The following is a 19,843-nucleotide window of genomic DNA, read 5'->3' on the forward strand; positions in this document are numbered from 1 at the left end:
CACATAAATAACAGAACTGAATATTTAATCATAATTTTGGAGGAATATTTATTTGGTAAATAACAAATAGTATAAGTTTCAAAAGAACGAAAAATTCAACTCTCTAGGCTGGGCACAGTGGCTCACACCTACAATCCCAACAGCACTTTGGGAGGTCAAGGCAGGCAGATCACCTGAGGTCGGGAGTTCGAGGCCTGACCAACATGGAGAAACCCCATCTCTACTAAAAATACAAAGTTAGCTGGGCATGGTGGCACATGCCTGTAATCCCAGTTACTTAAGAGGCTGAGGCAGGAGAATCACTTGTACCTGGGAGGCGGAGGTTGCAGTGAGCTGAGACCGCATCATTGTACTCCAGCCTGGACAACAAGAGCGAAACTCCATCTCAAAAAAATAAAAGAAGTTCAACTCTCTAACAACTTCTTGTCTATCAAATGTAACCCTCTTTAATAAAAAGAAGTGCCAGTGAAGCAAAAAGTAAAGCTATTTTCAAAAACATGGCACAGATAGTTTGGCTTAGTATCTGTAACGTATAGCCAGTATAATCAGGACCCAGTAGAGTAGTTGGCAAATATCAATTAACACAAGACAGTCCTACAGAATACATACATACATTTTACTCTTAGGAAATAAAAATGTAAAGTGTAAGGAAGCACTATTTGATACATACTTTTTGGCAGAACTGTATTTTTTTAGGGGTAGCGGTTTCTTTTTCAAAAATAGTTTAATAATGGGCCAGGTGCTGTGACTCGCGCCTGTAATTGCAGCACTTTGGGAGGCCGAGGCAGGCAGATCACGAGGTCAAGAGATCAAGACCATCCTAGCCAACATGGTGAAATCCCATCTCTACTAAAAATACAAAAAAAAATTAGCTGGACATGGTGCCATGTGCCTGTAGGCCCAGCTACTCGGGAGGCTGAGGCAGGAGAATCACTCGAACCTGGAGGCGGAAGTTGCAGTGAGCCAAGATCGTGTGACTGCACTCCAGCCTGGGTGACAGAGTGAGACTCAAAAAAAAAAAAAAAAAAAAAAAGTTTAATAAAATAGGTAGAATAAACAAGTCTAAAGAGCTGTCGCACAACTTGAGGACTATAGCCATAAAGTTGTACTTATGTGGAATCTATGCTATGTGAGTAGATTTTAGCTGCACTTACCATAAAAACAAAACAAAAACAATGGGTAACTATGGGCGATAATGGGTAGCCTAATTTGCTTCACTATATTTACCTTTTTCCTGTCGATGTGTATTGTATAACATTTTGCATACCTTAAATAAACATAATACAATTTATTTTTAAAAGATAAAAAGCACCAATCTGAGCAACATGGTAAAACCTCATCTCTGGAAAAAATACAAAAATTAGTAGGGTGTGGTGGCACGCTCCTGTAGACCCAGCTACTTAGGAGGCTAGATTTTAATAAACTATTAAAAGGAGCCAACTATTGAAATGGGAAGGTCACTTGAACCCAGGAGGTCGAGGCTGCAGTGAGCCATGATCGAGCCACTGCACCACAGCCTGGGCAACAGAGCGAGACCCTGTCTCAAAAAAGAAAGAAAGTTAAAGAAAAAAAAAAGCAGCTAGATTCTTTTTTAAAAAAATGTAATTATATACAACAAAATCCTGACACTCTGTGTACTCTTTGAGCCAGTAAATGTATCCTAGAAATGTATCCCAAAGAAATAATCCAAAAGAATAAAACGTTTACACATGCAAGGATGTTCTTTGCAATATTATCTAAATGAGTTAAAAAAAAAAAAAAGTTCAAATTAATGACCAATAAGAGTATAATGGTGAAATAATTGTGGTATAACGACCGGATGGAATATTAGGCAGACATTATAAGATGATGTAACAATATCATGCAGGGGAAAGAGGAGACTTCACAAAGATGAATGTGGACTAAGGTTGCAAGTATACATGTATGTCTGCAAATGGAAGAGAACTGGCAGGGACCATAGCAAATGGAAAGTTTAACAAAGGAAGAATATGATGACTATTTCCCATCTTCTGAATTCCCATCATCAGTATTCTAATGAAGCTTTAGCCATGACTTAAAATCTGGTTAAACTAAAGCATGGTTGAGCACCAGTGGGACACAGCAATGTGACTGCAGATACATCAGAAGGCTCTTAAGAGGAACTCACTGGACTTTGCTGCCCAGGAATACAGTCCACCTCGAATACAGGCAAGAGCATTGCTCTTGGGACAGGAAGATAAGATGGCTTTAAAGGCTCTCGGCCCCTTTTGGAATATGCGTGGGTATTCATTTGTCAGTGCTGCTGTGACAGAGTGCTACAACTAGATGGCTGAAATCACGAACATGTATTCTCTGTGAATTCTGGAGGCCTGGACACAGCCACTGATATTCTTTGCTGGAATTGCCTTGAAGAGGAGACATGAGGATTGACTTACAAAATAATCTCAACGAGGATTTTTAAAGGAGCTCTCTGACTTGGGGGTTGAGAGCTATTGAGTTCTATGATGCTCTATGAGCCCCTTCTTGCTCTGGACTCAGCAACATTGATATAAAATGAGCATGGAACTTCCCAAGACTTATAGCTCCCATGACTAGTCTATCCCCCTTAGCTTTTTGGACTTTGGAGGCTACAGGATCGGGCAAACGGTGGCAGAGAGGCATCAGTGTGGGCCAGCATCAGCAGAGGCAGAAATAAAGAGGGGCCTACCCACATTTGGAAAGCCTAGCGTGTTCAGCAGAAACCCAGCATTGTTTAAGGGTGACAAAGAAATATTAAAGTCAACTCAAGAATGTTTTAGACGAACTTAAAAAGACATCTAGATGGAGATTCTTTTTTTTTTTTTTTAGAGACAGAGTCTTACTCTGTTGCCCAGGTTGGAGTGCAGTGGTGCTATCATCTTGGCTCACTGCAACTTCTGCCCTCCTGGTTCAAGCAATTCTCCTACCCCAGCCTCCTGAGTAGCTGGGACTACATGCGCACACCATCACACCTGGCTAATTTTTTTTTTTGTATTTTTAATAGAGGCAGGGTTTCACCATGTTAGCCAGAATGGCCTCAAACTCCTGACCTCAGGTGATCTGCCCACCTCGGCCTCCCAGAGTGCTAGGATTATAGGCATGAGCCACTGCGCCCAGCCTAGAGGGAGATTCTTGAGCTCCAATGGAAATAATGTTCTTACACTATCTATGTAGTTTCTTCTTTCTTTTTTCTGATGAGATGAAATCTGAACTCTATTGCATGCTTTCATGACTTATCCTCAGCCAATCTCTCTAGGCTCATATTTCTCCAAAACCTGGGCACTAGCTTGACATTCCCTAAACGGATCTCATGACTTAGCACATCCACAGCTTTGTACATGCTCTCTTTCCTCCTGGGAAAGAGACTTCCTCTGACTTTTGTGCCTACAGAAGGGAGAGCTGCTGAGGCCCTGAGCAGCTAAGGCCCACTTCACATGTCATCCCAAAGAGCCCTCTGTTACACTTCATTATGACCGCTTTCTATATTTTATTCATTTGTTTATTAGATTAATTTGATTATTTAGTCAGTCATTAAATATTTGTTGATGGCTGACTATGGGCTGGGGACTGTGTATAATACGCAATGACTCGAGATGATGAGTGGGTGGATTGTTCTGTGAAATCTCAGGCGGAAGAGTGTTTGAGCTTATGTGTAAAGGGCCAAACAACCTAACTTGGTGGCCCCAGGGAAGTAAAACAAAGGACAATTACAGATGCCATGCTCACATTCCATGACGGGTGGCCTTTGGGAGTCCTATGTCATGAGAGCAGGATAGCTGCTGGTTCCCTGGTCAGCCTTCCCTTTCTGCATGGACTATTGCAGCCCAGACATGCAGAGGCCCTCTTTGGGATGAGAGGCTCACATCCTTAGCATTCAGTCCAGGAACAGAGCAATAGACATCTCTGGGCCCAGCCTGTCCCCATCTGTGATAGTGGCCACACCAGGTGGCCTAAAGAGGAACACAAAACCTCTGGGAGCAGCCTCCCCATCCTCCCATGGGAAGTCCCCCTACGGATCCCTTACTAAAGGATTCAGGAGCACCCACTGCCCTGCCTTTTGACATCAGGCAAGTGTCACCATGTGGCTGTGCCAGGTTTCCTTTCCTGAACCCAGTTCTATGTTGGAGACAGCTCAGATCCAAAAGCACCAGGGAAAGTTACTCACCCCTTAGCCTTGTCAAGCCCCTCTGTATTTCTGTTAGATTAGAAGAACTTTTATTTCCTCCTTGTCCCTCTATTTTTGATAGCATATACTTCCTCTATTTGCAGCCCCAATAGTTCAAGCCACTTCCACCCCCACATATCACTTCCACAAGAGAAATAAGCAGAGGTAAATAAATGTACCACTTCTTCCTCAGGTCCCCACAGGGCTCTGCCCTTCCTCCCACTATCACAAATGCTCCCGCTCTTGGGATTGCCAGGGTCCCTTGGGACTGTAAGCTTCCCAGGGCAGGACCTCTGCCTGCTTTATTGCTATTCCATAAGCAGAGTATGGTGCACAGTAGATATGTGTTTATTAGATATGAGTAGAATACAATGAAAGTTGGCTATGCCTTTGTGTTTTGATACTCACCTTGATTTCTTACTTAAAGTCTCTCTGGGTAAATACACATGGAAAAAGTAGGTCCTAAATATTCTGTTGCTGTTCTTCCTAAGCTGCAGTCTCTCCTATTTTTAGATCTATATGCAGATGTATGAACTGTTGCAGAGTAATGATGATAATAATAATAATTTTAAAAAGAACCACAGAAAGGCAAGTCTGAAACATCTCTTAGAAATCAGCTCAACCAGCTGGGCGGGATGGCTCACACCTGTAATCCCAGCAGTTTGGGAGGCTGAGGCAGGTTGATCACCTGAGGTCAGGAGTTTGAGACCAGCCTGACCAACATGGTAAAACCCCATCTCTACTAAATATAAAAATTAATTGGGCGTGCTGGTGCATGACTGTAGTCCCAGCTACTTGAGAGGCTGAGGCAAGAGAATCACTTGAACCTGGGAGGCAGAGGTTGCAGTGAGCCGAGATCGGGCCATTGCACTCCAACCTGGGCAAGAATAGTGAAACTCTGTCTTTAAATAAAAAAAAAAGGAAAAAGAAAAAGAAATCAGCTCAACCAAGCCCTATGACCAAATGGATCTTTACACTGGAGGTCTTGCAGTAAGTTTTGGGTAGACAGGGGAAGAAAGTGCAGATCTCCAATCTCTCAGGCATAGCCCTCCCCCAACATGCCTCCTCTTTATATAATCCTCTGTGCAGGATGTGCAGCATACACAGGGCGTGGGTGGGATGGATAGGCTTTAGCTAATGCTCAGCCAAATCAAGAGTAAGGCCTGCCCACAAGGCCCTTGCCACTTCTTTTATGGAGGGGCCATCACTGAAGTAATGCTGACACCCACTCTGGGTCCAGCTCACTATACATTTGCCTGTCTGGTGGTTTCTAGCACAAACTTTCCCTCTGCACTGATTTCCTTTCTTGAAAAGCTCCCCTTTTCCCTCAAAACACTGAGCCAACGTCAGGGCCAAGCTTGCTACTCCATTCTTGCTCTGGAGAGGCTCTCTGCCTAGGCGTAGGGTTCAGTTCCTCTATACCTTCCCATCTACAGGCTTGGCAGGGCACAGAATCACCAGTGATTCTCCCCAGGATGCATTCTATTTCCCATTAGGACAAAATATTGTTTGCAAAAGACATCTGAAAAAAAATATCAGGAGCACACGTATGACTGAATGCAGAAGGCTTGGTTTTGACAGCCTCTTTGCTCCCCTGCCCAGGGCCACCCCAAGTGAGTGCTTCCTCCTGCCCAAGGACGCAGAAAGAAACCTGAAGTTCCTGAGGGGAGTTTAGCCACAAATGCAGGAGGAACACTTTCTTCACTGATATTTCAAGATGATTTCACAATCGCCAAACCACCAGCCACATGCAATCACTGGCTAAAAAGCAAAAAGTACAAGACTTAGGATCAGATGTGCATGCGTGTGTGTGTGTGTGTGTGTGTGTGTGTGTGTGTGTGTGTGTGTGTGTGTGTGTGTGTATGTATTAAAACACAAAGTAATGGAATTTGAAGGAAATTCAGACATCCAATACAATTTCTTGTGATGGCAGTGCGGGTTTAGACCAAAGGAACATGTTTGGGGCAGGGAGAAGAGGGGCTAATTCAAGTCAAGAGCTTTTGTTAAATCATCAGATATGAAAAAAAAAAAAAATCCCCAATGCAAGCACAAAATGTTATATGCATACAGAATTGTGTTTCCTAAACACAAATAAGTAAATATTAAATTAAAGGAAGCTCCGGGAATGCTACTGTTATTACGTTCTACATTTAATATTTTTGGGTGCTATGATGTCACAAATTGAAAGAGGAAGATTTTACCAAGGCAACAAGACCACAATTAACAAAGAGTTATTTGTTTGTTTGCTTATTTATATCAAGTCGTTGCTAAAGGAAACAATATACTTCTAAAGTAGAATTGCAAATAAAATATAGGACACTCAGATCAAATTTGAATTTCAGATATACAACAAATATTCTTAAATATAAATATGTCCCAAATATTGCATGGGATATACTTATGCTTAAAAAAAAGACTGTTGTATACCTTTGTTGATGCTGTAATATGTATCTCAAATTTAAATGGGAAGGCTGCATTTTCACTTGCTGAATCTGGCAACCTTCTTGCCAGACCTCCAGCTAATACACATGAGGACTTCGTTTTGGAAAACTGCAACAATATCCACCCCTCCCTCAACATTCACAGAATGCCAACCTGGAAGCTGGTCTAGTCCGGTGTCATCATTTTACAGATTAAAAAACTGAGGTCAGAGAGAAGTAACTTGCTCAAAGTCACACAGGGATTCAGTGGTACAACAAGAATGAAAACTCATTCTCATTGCCTCAGTTGGGTTTGCCATGAATGACAAAGAGACCCAAGTTAATATAGGGGCCTTCACCCAGGATGATCCAAAGTTCAAACAATTCCAGAGTTCGATATAGATGGATAGATATCTAAGGTGCTTGGGCCTATTCACTTGAAAGTGTTAGTTAAAAGTTGAAGAATCATGAATTGCAACAATTTTTAAATGTTCAGAACCCTTGACTCAAATGAAATAACACATGAAATCCACTGTATAAAATGAATTAAAACTGTAACTCCTTCAGTTGAATCAAGGTTAGGGTGCAGGCCTCTTGGCCATGTCTTTCCCTACTAAAGCATCCCAAAACTATCACCATGGGCTCTCTCGAGTTTCATCGAGTGCCATGGAACCACCACTAATGTGACAGAATAAGCAGCAGCTTTGGATTCAGAAACTCAAATACTACCTTCTCTGAGTCTCAATTTCCTCATCACTCAGAGAAAATAACAGTTACTAATGTCAACATGAAATGGCATGCAATATAAGTGCGTGCTTTGGACGCTGCAGTGCAAGGTAGCAGCAGGAATTCATCCAGGTGTTTACTTTTTGTGCAAATGAAAGAAGAATTACTCAATTCTACTGATAAACCAATTTCTCTTTCACTTTTTATTATTACTCTTCTTGATCTTAAGAGTGAATTCTGACAGGTCCACTGAAGCTTCTGGTAATGGATTCTAAAGTAATGAGCAGACAGATTATGACCACAGTGTGAAGGCTGCTCAGGAAGAAAAAGTTACAGCAAATCTTTGGCCTTCTTTCCAGGTAGCTGGGACTTACATTCCCTGACCAGATACCCCAGCTGCTGTAACCCCTGGAACCTCCAGAATCTCAGAAGAGTCTGGGAAAGATCTAAAGCTCTTGGTTTCTCAGAAGACATTTAGATGTCCTAAAAACACCTGATATATAACTGAAGCCTGGGCCCACTCTAAGGCTAGCCTCTGGCCAGTCTGTCAAGGGTGGGCTTGCCCAGAGCCATGTCAGAAGTTCCTTGCTTGCTACGATTATCCCCTTCCCAGATCAGTGTCTCTTTATGCTCTCCTTTTGCACTGCCCCATGCTGAGATCTTATGGACGTTTTCCTCCTGCATTTCAAGTCAACATTTGTCATTCCCAATGACAAATGGGAAACCTAGATTCTAGGTTTTTGCTTCCTAGAAACATAACCCATGGCCCTAGGGAAATCCTGAGATGCAGGAACCTGGAGGATTTGACATGGACTCTGTGGTAGACTCTTTGTGTATCCCTTATAAGTCAAGTCTCCTCTTTGATCTTTGGTTTCTATGAAAAGGCATAGACTCTCAAGGAGGTTGGGGGAACTTAAAGATAATGGGCAAATGCAGAATAACCTGGAAAATGCTACTCAGATGTCAGATTTCTATTTCTACCAGTGGTGTTAGGCTGTAATCAACTCTGTATTCTCCTATCCTAATGCCTAATACAAAGTAATTGATCGATAAACACTTGGTCTTATTAAAGAGAATTCCTGGTACTCTTCAGAAGAAAGCATTTATCAGTATACACAAAAAGATTATTGGCATTTCAAATCTTCTGCCTGTTGGATGCTTTGAATAATGAGATTCAACCTCTCGCATTAGCCTAGGAGACACGTTCTTCTAAACGGAGGATTTACCTGGTCACAAGTCCTTCTCTGGTGCTGGTTTTTGGTACATGTGAGTAAAACATGAAGGACTGTATTTTATTTGGCAGCATAAATGATAAGGACAGGACCAGTGTTGCTCAGTCTTCAGTGTGACTGGGCGGAATTGTAAATGTGAATTTATTTCTCAACAGATCAATTAGCCAGAACTATGACAGGCTGAGAAGCAAATAAATCAATCTAGAAGCCTCTAATGAAAACACCATGCCCTTGTCCCTTAAGTCTTAAGTGTCTAATGAAGAATCCTTAGTGTTATTCTCAGAGAAACATTTGCATTCAAGGGTAAGTATAAATAATATTGCTTTGGTATTTAAAATTTTCCAATGCACCGAAGGACCCAAAGATCTGCTCTTTATAGACATACTTTTAGATGTGGGATGGAAGCGTTCACGAGGAAACTTTGAGACAGAGCCACGTGAGACAACTATTTGCAAATTCCTCGAATTTTGAGGTTGAGGAACTAAACTGGCAAGAAATATCACTGCTTTAGAAAAAGTTGTGAAAGAAAAGGAGAAATAAAGAACATGGAGAAACCTTGGTCTTGTGTAAGCATTTCAATTTAAGACTCCTCTTAAACCGTGCTAACAGAGTCTGTATTTCCCTAGCTCCATCTGACAGGCCTTCCTTGAGTATCATGCCATTCTCTCCAAAGAGCCCAGGCTAATCCTGACCAAAAGACACTTGACCTCGTAGAACTGAAAGCCTGTCTGGGACCACTGCTGGTGATGCCGCCTCCTTGCATTTTTCTTAGAGTTTGGAGAGAGTTTTCTCATCTATGAGCTCAACTGCTTCTCTCTGTCACCCCGGAAAAAACATATTACATGCACATACCACCAAAAAGATGACCAGCCATAGACTGCCTGTGCAAGAAGTGGGGAAAAGCCCATTTGCAATTATGAAATATTTAAACTAGTAGGGATAAACGGAGTGAAGAAATTTCCTGTCACATTTATGCTTTTGGAAAACAGACTTTCCAGAGGGTAAGCAGAACCAAAACTAAGTATTAATTGCCTAATAGCCACAGTTTTAACTGGATGGAATTTTATGAGATGCCCAAATTGGGTATGCTGTATTTCTAGGCAAAAGGACTGAAAATTGTTATTTTGATTGGTTTTTCTCAACCGATTCTAGTCTTGTCATTAATCTTTATTAATGGGATGCGTAGGAAATGGAAAGCAAAGAGGATGCTTAAATTCCTTAGAATTAGAGAAATGTGACATGTAAATAAAAGTTCCCCCACTACCCATCTCAATTCCTACCGAAGTCTGTCTTATTTAGGCAATGGAGTCATTTTTCTCTATTAAGCCAGGCTCCATCGAAAATGTCAGCATGGAATTAGAGCCACTTTGGGCAAAGCTGCATTGTAAGTGCCTGCAAATAAATTGCTTTGACCTCAGGTGCTTTTTTTCTACTTAGAATAGAATGGAGAGGCTGTGCTGTTTGCTGTACCAATGTGGGCACATATTCATGGTGTATACTTCCCCAGAACTCCAGAATAACTGAAGTGCTTACCCAACCCCTGGTTTTACAGATGAGGAAATGTGACTTGAGAGGGTGGAAGGTCTTGACTGGGGACATTCAGACCATGCCAACCATGAGTCAGAATTTAGGGCAGCACTTCTAGCTCAGATTGTGGTGTGTATGGCATGGTTGTGTGTGTGTGTGTGTGTGTGTGTGCGCACACACGTGTGTGTTGAGGTGAGACTGAGGCCAGAATAGGATATCTCAGGGGTGACACCTAAGCTGGTGTCAAATGGTGAGCAAGAATCACAAAGGAAGGGCAAGGTGAGGGCAGGAAATTTACTGCAAGAGAATAGCAGTGGCAAAGTGTGAGAGGGCTAGGTGTTGAAAGAATTATACGTTCTGTTTAGAAATGAGTAGAGATTGGGAGAGAGGAGGGCAGGAGCCAGATCATAAACCTTCACATGTATTCTAACTGCCTCTACCTCCTTCATATGAGCTGCTGGCCCCTGAAGAGTGTAGACAAATCCCCAGCAGCTGTCCATCCTCATGCTGGGAAACTCACTGCCCACTCCCTTGGAGTCAGCTGTCTCCTGGCAATAACACCTCTCAGATCTCTGCCTCCATCTAAACCAAACCTCCTTCTTGAGGTCTCCATCCACTTCTCTCCATCTGCTCTTTTGTAGGAGAAGGACATGCTACCAGACATCTAGGGGCAAAGAGGACAGGGAAGAGAGAAAGAAGAAAAGGGTGAGAGAGACACTAGGAACACCAGTAGGGCAAGAAGGAGGGTCTGTGCATTCCCACCTGGTTAAGTGAGCCATACCTTGGAAAAGTGGTCCCAGCAGACACTAGGACCCTTTTCTGCTTCAACGTTTTCCTTATGGACCTGAAGGGTGGGAGCCAAGGGAACCACAGGAGCTTCAGACCTGCCACGGCTGACTTGGGGAGCAAGACGGAAGTTTTTGAGATTGTTTCCCAGGCTTGTCTGCTGCTCCAACTCAGCCCTATAATACTGCCCTCCATCCCCATGCCAATACAAGCAAGATAGTCAGATGGTCACACTACACTAAGGTATTGGTGTACGATACTTATATCACTGGGGTTGCATTACTGTGAAACATACAAGGAGCTCTCTAGAGTTGACGGCTGCTTCAGAGTGGTGACCCTTTATAGAAGCAAAAATAGTCCTGTCCTCACATGTGAATAGTAGCACTGTCTTTTTTCACTGTCTTCAATGATTTGAAAAATTTGAGTGGAAGACATTTGATTGCTTTGGAAGAAACAGTTACAAAGTACCTGTAATTGCACTGGCTTCATCCATTGCTGGAGAGGGCTGGTGCTGGCTCACAAAAGTCAGATGTGCCTATCTCCTCAACTTGATGGTGAATGACGTCAACTTAGTAGCTTGAAGACTACCATGATGGGAGAATTTACACGACGGGTATTGGCAAAGACTTCAAATTATTTTTTGGAGGTATTGAAGGGTGGAAAATCATGACATTTATTTTGTCTCATTCCTGGGAAGAACTACACAAAGCCAACACTCAGAAGAGAAAACTAAATTCTTGGCATAGATGAAGTGCAGAATTCCACTACTTTGGAATGAATTAAAATGTAAGAAACACCACACCTTTAATAAACACTCTTCAACGACTTTAGAACAAACAAAAATCAATATTTTTATTTTGCTCCAGGACACGGATTCTTTCTGGAGTACAATGACAAGAGAGACTTGAATTTAGGATCAGAAAACAGAGGGTTATATCTGAGCTTTACCATTGATTAGATAAATGTGCTCCGGGTTAGTCTCTCTCATTCTCTCTCTCTTTTTTTTTTTAAGACAGAGTTTCACTTTGCTGTCCAGACTAGAGTGCAGTGGCACAATCTCTCCTCACTGCAACCTCCGCCTCCCAGATTCAAGCAATTCTCCTGCCTCAGCCTCCCGTAGCTGGAATTATAAGTCGCACCACTACGCCCAACGAATTTTGTATTTTTAGTAGAGATGGGGTTTCACCATGTTGGCCAAGCTGGTCTTGAACTCCTGACCTCAGGGGACCTGCCCAACTTGGCCTCCCAAAGTGCTGGGATTACAGGTATGAATGACCACGCCCAGCCTGGGTTAGTCTTTGAATCTTAGTTTCTACATCTCTAAAATGAGGTTGACAAATGACTTCCTACTTTGATTGTGAGAATAAAACTAAATAATAGACATGAAATATAGAGCTCTAAGAAAACATCAGACAATAGGATGAATCACAGAAGCTGGAAACTGTGGGAACCATCTCACAAGCCAAATGAAGAGCTCCTTTCTTCTTTTAAGAGGAATTGCATTCCTCCAGGTGGATTTAACATATCTCCATTATTAACCTGGCTGTTATTCATCTGCCTGAGCTGTTGTGATCTGGGCCAGCTCCACAGAAGAGCTGTGAAACAGTCCTGGGCAGGTGGAGGAGGCTGCATCACCCTCCTTGCCCTCTCTGCTGGTGATGCTGGTGATGACTCTCTTGGGCACCTTCACAGCCCGATGTTGGCAAGGATGGTAGCTCTAGAAACTCTTCCAGTTGTAACATGTCTAATCGCTGGAGAGTCTCTAGATTCACGAAGAAACAAATCTAATTGTGCTGTGACCACATTTTCTTTCTCTAAGATCTCTAGAGAAAGAAGTGTCTGTTGCAGTGTTCTGGTTTTATTGCTGCATAACAAATCACTCCAACACTGAATGACTTAGATTAACCATTTTTGTACACTCATTGATTCTGTGGGCTGGAGATTCAAAGAGAACAGGTTTTACCCTATTCCTCAATGAAGCCTCATCTGGGAAAACTCAAAGACTTGGGATAAGAAAGCATACAGGGACTGGAGGCATCTGGAAGTATACACACACACATCTGGCTGCCAGGAGGGACCTCATTCCACAGCTGCGGTTGTCATCCAGAGAACCTGTACGTGGCCTCTATATGTGGCCTGAGCTTCCCCACAGCATGGCAGCCTCAGGCTTCTTCAGTGTCAGCTTTGAGCTCCAAAGGCAAATGTTGCAGCCACAGAGACAGAGGCCCCTTTCAATCCCTGTCCCTGATCTTGATGACCTAGCCTCAGAAGTCACTCAGTGTTTCTTTGGCAGCATTTTGTTTCTTCCAAGCAAGCTGGGAGCCCTGCCCAGATTCAAGAGGAGAAAATTAGACTCCACTTCTTGATGGGAAAGTAATACGGTTCCAGAAAAACAGGTGGAACAGAAGGTTGCCGGCCTTGGAAAATATAATCTCCCACAGGTAGCAGCAGATATTTCTCACTCGAGGCATTCACCTTTCTACCATATATGAGGATAGGTACAGTTGCTGTGTCTGGCCCAGGCCTTCATAGAGTTTGCTGTTTTTAAGCCCAGGACTGGATCAGGTTAATCATTCCTTCATGTTTTTCCCGTTAAAAATATTTTGTAAACACCCTGGGGTCCAAAGTCAGGACTTGCTTATCTGAAACCTCCCATCCGAATGCTGCTCCTGGCATAGAACAGGACTCAGAAATATTGAATTATTGAATGGGATTATTAGGTTATTCAGATTCTTATAGAATATAATGATGATTTGAATAAGCATTTATATAGTGTTTATTAATGCAGGTACTGTTATAAGTGTTTAGAGATATTAATTCATTTAATCCTCCAAGGAGCATTAGGAGGTGGGAGCTAATATTACCCCATTTTACAGACAAAAAAGTCGAAGCACAGACACGTTTAATGATTTGTCCAACATCAGGTAACTAATGTTAAATTATGTTTAGACTAAAGCTACCCCCATACATATTTTAAGTTCAGCACAAAGGTTTCTCTATTTATCCTGAACTGTACAGAACTGGATGTGTAAACAGACTGTAACCTATTCCTGTACCAATTAATTAGAGAGTTTCAGCTAATCCAAGGCAGCCAACTTTTCAACTGTGTTCAAACTGTAATCCATCCAGCTGTTTCTGTACCTTACTTCCATTTTCTGTGCACCATTTTCCTTTTTCTGTCCATAAATGTTATCCAACCATAAGGCAGCTCCAGAGTTACTCTGAACTTATTCTGGTTCTTGGAACTTCCCGATTCATGAATCGTTCTTTGCTCAATTAAAGTATACTAAATTTGTCTAAAGCTTTTCTTTCAACAGATGGCATCAGAAGTGGGGTTTGAAGTAGAACTTCCAGCAGGCAACCCCTAAGAGCATCGAATGACCAAGCAAGGTGCCCACGGGCCCACTATATCCATTGCTGTCTCACAACAGCTGGGGATGGTGGGTACATTCGCTCTTGGATTCTGGGGCTGCATAGATTTGTGTTTTGAGCTGTTTGAGTTTGTTTGAGCAAATGTTTTATCCAAACCGGGTTCAGTAGTCCCAACAGAAACTGGCCTGGCTCTCGGATGAGATTGGATCTGGTAATTAACTGGATTGGATCCAGTTCTCAGATGAGATTGGATCTGGTAATTAACCAGATTAGATTCAGTTAGAGGCCTAGGTGTCTGACTGGTTCACACAAAAACTGGTAGTAAATGGCAATCCTACAGAAAATGCCTTGGGAACTCTAGCATTCAGAAATTTGCAGAGATTTTGTCTCAACACACCCCAAACTGTATATAACTGAATGTGTAAACCTAAGTGTCCATCAATGAATAAATGAATTTAAAATATATATACATATATATCTTTCTAATGTATGTTAAGATATATACTGATATGGCTTTGGCCAGGTAGTTTGAGAAGGCAAGCAATGAATACATTGACTCATTTTATCCTCACAGTCACCCCTCAAGGCAGGAATGAATATTCCCATTTTGCTGATATGGGAAGTGAGACATGCTGAGTTTTAAGTAAGTTTTTCAGTCACATACAAAGTAACCTATTCTTGTACCAATTACAGAGTTTCAGCCAATCCAAGGCAGCCAACTGTCTAAACTGTATTCAAATAAGGCAGACATCCAGCTGTAACCAACCCTTTTACTGTGCGCTCAGGTAGGAATGAATTATTGGCTAAGTTGATCAAAGGGATCGGAAAGCCAAAGCCAAGATTCAATGTAAAAACAGTGAAACAGCCGGGGGAAAGGGGTGCCCAGAGAAACTCCAGCCAGCCTGCACACTGGGAGGAGTGCTCCCTGAGTTGGAGCCACCGAAGTTCACAGGGTTTGCCGCGGGGAGGAGCCTGACCCCTCCTCTTCCTGTGTGGAACCCGGGATTCAAATTGCCAGGCCACAAGCGCACCAGCAGGGACTCCAGCTTTGCAGAGGCTCCCTGTTGCCCATTTCACCCAATAAAACCCTGCCTTACTCATCCTTCAGGTTGTCTGCAAGCCTAATCTTTCGTGGCCATGAACCAAGAACCCTGTCTTTATCTGCGTTAACGAAAAGTGCCGCAATAATAGGACCCTTAATTTTTGAAGAACCGAGCTCTCCATTTTCCAGCTATAGAAGCAGAAAACACAAAGCTGGTGAAATCTTACTAAAGACAATTTAAAATTACAGTAAGACATTCCAAATGAATGACGCTGCACTTTAGGAAGTGCATTTAAAAGTGAGGGCTCCTGAAATTAGGCTCACCCAGGAATGCCTAGTGATGTGCAAAAGCTTCTAAAAAGATTCTAAGATTATTATTGTTTGTTTTTTGTTTTTGAGATGGTGTCTCACTGTCGCCAGGTTGGAGTGCAGTGACACGAACTCCACTCACTGCAACCTCTGCCTCCTGGGTTCAAACGATTCTCCTGCCCCAGTCTCCTGAGTAGCTGGGACCACAGGCACACGACAGCACATCCAGCTAATTTTTGTATTTTTTTAGTAGAGACAGGGTTTTGCCATGTTGGCCAGATGGTCTCCATCTCTTGATCTCATGATCTGCCCGCCTCAGCCTCCCAAAGTGCAGGGATTACAGGCGTGAGCCACCACCTCCAGCCTTATTATCTTTTTAAAAAAGACTTTTTAAAAGGCAAATAGGAAGCTTAAGCAACTAATTGATAAGAAAAACTGAATCTGCTAACTTTTCTATTCCGCCCTGAAGGTGCAAAGAAAGTTGGTTGAAGTACTTATAAAAGGTAGGCCCTCAGGTAAAGTGGGCTTCTTTTTCAGAGCTATCCATGCTGACTTCAGGCATAGAGAATGCTTTCCCTGACCTATTCTTTAGTGGGTTTCACCCTGGACTCTGTAATATTAGCTGAGAAACAGACACTAAGTTAAAAAGTCTACTTATTGAACTAAGCTGGTCTCCAAAATACATCTTTCTGGCATTTAGCTAGCTATTTTAAAATCATTTTATATAATCTATAAAGGAAATCTTTAAGATTGACTTCTCTGTGCACTGAGAAGAGAGGGAACACTGAGTCATTAGAAATTCTTACAGGTAGATTATATTTACATAACAAGTCTTACCCTTAAGGTGATTTTTCCTGGCCATCTTGTCTTAACTGGGCTCTTACCTACACCCTCCTTAGCTGGTTTGAGCAAATGATGGTACAATGTTTAGGCCTGAAGTCTCTGTGCTTTTAAGATACACATTTTCTCCTTTGTTTCACCTAAGAGGCATCCCTTTAGAAGTGCAATGTAGGATTATGTAACTAACAGTTACTTAGGACAATGAAACAGGTAATTGAAAAATGAATAGTCTGAATAAAGAAAAATTATTTGTAAACTGGCTAATGAAAAATCTTCATGAAAGCTGTAACATGTGCTTCCATCTGTGTCTGTATATCTATGCGTCTATATATGTTATATGTATGTGATATGTCTATGTGATCTAAAATGATATTTGGTAGATAAAGCTAGCTTTAAAATTGTTGATATAATAAAATAGGAATATTTCCAGAATTGTCAGCATTAAATATAATTCAAACATTTTTGCCTGGATCTACTGATCAGACAGGTTTATGCTAAGGTAACAAAACTACTGCTTCTTTCATATTTTTGATACTTGCTTGATTTGTCTGTAAGCTAAAGCTCTAAGGGCTGGCTTCTGGGCTCTCCTGAAGCCTTGCACACATCTTACTGTGAGCTTATATAAATATTTAGTTTTGAGCCTCTGGATACTGGGACCTGGCCAAGTGGCTGTTGTGGGCTTGGGGACACGCCCTGTGTTCTCAATGCCTGGGCCACCAGCTCCAACGAAGAGCCAGGCTCAGTACGGCCCAGCTTTGCTTCTTGGTTATACGAGGAAGAGTCAGATCCTCCAGGCATTCTCTTTACAGCTCTGTCATGTGTTCTGTCCTGTACACCTGCGGTGTAAATTCAAGACTCAGAAGGTCCCTGCCTTTCATACTCTATCCTGGGTGCCATGCGGTATTTGAGGCTCAGTATGACAGAAGACGACATTAGATACCTGTGACATAGTTTCCACATTCTTTTCACTAATTTAAAAATCTTAAGGATGCATTATGTTAAATTAATAGATAATCATAAAATGTTTGAGTCATTTCTAAGTTATAAAATACTAAAACATTAATTATTAAACGTAAGCTTAAGTTTCTATACTTTATCTTATTTATATCATATAGAAAAGCCAAATGTATTTAGATCTGTTAGTAAACAAAATAATTGAGGAAACATCTTTTATTTTATTTTTTGAAATGGGAGTCTTGCTGTGTTGCCTAAGCTGGTTTTGAATTCCTGGGCTCAGGGGATCCTCCTGCCTTGGCTTCCCAAAGTGCTTGGGATTACAGGTATGAGCCACCATGCCCAGCTGGAAGCATATCTTTCTAAAAAATTATGAAATGGTTTTTGTCTCTAAATGCTGATATAAAACAGTTCAAATTACTTCCTAGGGTTTTCACTGGAAATTAGAGTTACTAAGGGTTGAAATCGTAGTTAATTTTAATTGTAATACTTAATAGTTAAAACTATGAGACATAAAAGAAACAATTCTGTATATAGAGTGTATTAGGCGAGACACGGACAGAAGGAGGGGATGCAACAGAGGCAGGTCAGAGCTGCTGCCCTGCCGTAGCCATGACTGTGGTAACCAGTGTGAGCTTGCTCACCAGAAGAATTTAAAGAAGCAGAGTGACTTGGTGAAGGGAAAGCATCAAGATGATGATGGGCTTTCTGCAGAGGGACTTGGAGATCATGCAGCAGAAGCAGAAAAAGGCAAATGAAAAGGAGGAGGACCCAGACCGGGCATGGTGGCTCATGCCTGTAATCCCAGCACTACGGGAGGCAGGTGGATCACCTGAAGTCAGGAGTTCGAGACCAGCCTGGCCAACATAGTGAAAACCCGACTCTAAAAAAAATACAAAAAAAAAAAAAAAATACAAAAAAGAAAATTAGCCAGGTGTGGCAGCACACACCTGTAATTCCAGCTACTTGGGAGGCTGAGGCAAGAGTCTCTTGAACCTGGGAGATGGAGGTTGCAGCGAGCCAAGATCATACCACTGCACTCCAGCCTGGGCAACAGAGTGAGACTGTCTCCCAAAAAAAAAAAAAAAGAAGAAGAAAAAGAAGGAGGAGGAGGAGGACCCAAGTAGATTTGTGGCTTTGTGTCCAACTCTCTTGCCCTTTGCCAGTGTGCCTGGAGCCAGTCCAACCATCCTCGGCGTTTTCTCCTGTAGTGCTCACAGGTCCAGTGCCAATGGCATTCCGTTTGCCCTGAGTCTGCAGGGCATCCCTTTTGTGTTTCCTTCGCCTCAGGTAGCCACTCTCCTCCTGGGCCACTCCTCGAGGTCAGGTGGTTACCCCTTCCCAGTGTTTTTATTCCTGTTGGGCTCACCCCAAAATATTAAAAGTCACATTGTAATTCAAATAAATAAATAAAGTGAGATGTGTGTTTTTTGGTGAAGAACATTATAAAAAAGACATGAGGATGAGTGTGTTGTTAAAGGAAAAGTAATATTTTCTCTTTTTGAGGTCATGTAAAAGTTGTTTCAAAATGAAGGAAAACATGCCATAGATAAAACTAAATGAATATAAAAAGTTGGGGAAAGAAAAAGATGAAAAGAATTATGTAAGAGATTATAATTTAATAAGATTATAAGAGATTACATAAGAGATTAAAAGAGATTATTTTATAAAATATAAGATGTCCATTGTGTGGAAATCTTATTTTTTGTGTTCAAAAGCTGACAGATTAGATATGTTTTGTTTATGAGGATTTTTTTTTTTTTTTAAGAGATGGGATCTTGCTCTGTCACCCAGGCTGGAATGCAGTGGCACAATCTTAGCTCACTGCTGCCTCCAACTCCTGGGTTCAAGGGATTTTCCTGTCTCAGCCTCCTGAGTAGCTAGAACTACAGGTGTATCCCACCACTCCTAATTTTTTTTAAGACATAAAAGGTCTTGCATGTTATCCAGGCTGGTCTCAAACTCCTGGTCTCAAGTGATCCTCTTGCCTCAGCCTCCCAAAGTGGTGGGATTACAAGTGTGAGCCACCATACCCACCCTCTGTTTATAAAACTTTCTTAAAATTTTACTGTTGATAATACACTAATACTAAAGTAAAATTTGATTTTTTCCTTTGAACAAGGGGTTTTTATAGTATTAATAAGAGAGAGCAAAAGAAATATTGTTCACCCTTTAAGTAAACTGCAAAAAAAAAAAAAAAAAAAAAAAAAAAAAAAAAGAGAAAAGAGAAGGAGACAGATTCTGTTTCATGTTGTCATTATTAGGTCTTTTGATTATTTGGAAAACTGATCCTCCTCTCCATCAAAGAATAAACATTTTTGCTTTTTAAAACCTTTTCATGGCCAAGCGCAATGGCTCACACTTGTAATCCCAACACTTTACAAGGCCAAGGTGGGCGGATCACCAGGTCAGGAAATCAAGATCATCCTGGCTAACATGGTGAAATCCCATCTCTACTAAAAATACAAAAAAT

The sequence above is a fragment of the Cebus imitator genome, unplaced genomic scaffold, assembly GCF_001604975.1.
Source record: "Cebus imitator isolate Cc_AM_T3 unplaced genomic scaffold, Cebus_imitator-1.0 Scaffold244, whole genome shotgun sequence".
Lineage (NCBI taxonomy): Eukaryota > Metazoa > Chordata > Mammalia > Primates > Cebidae > Cebus > Cebus imitator.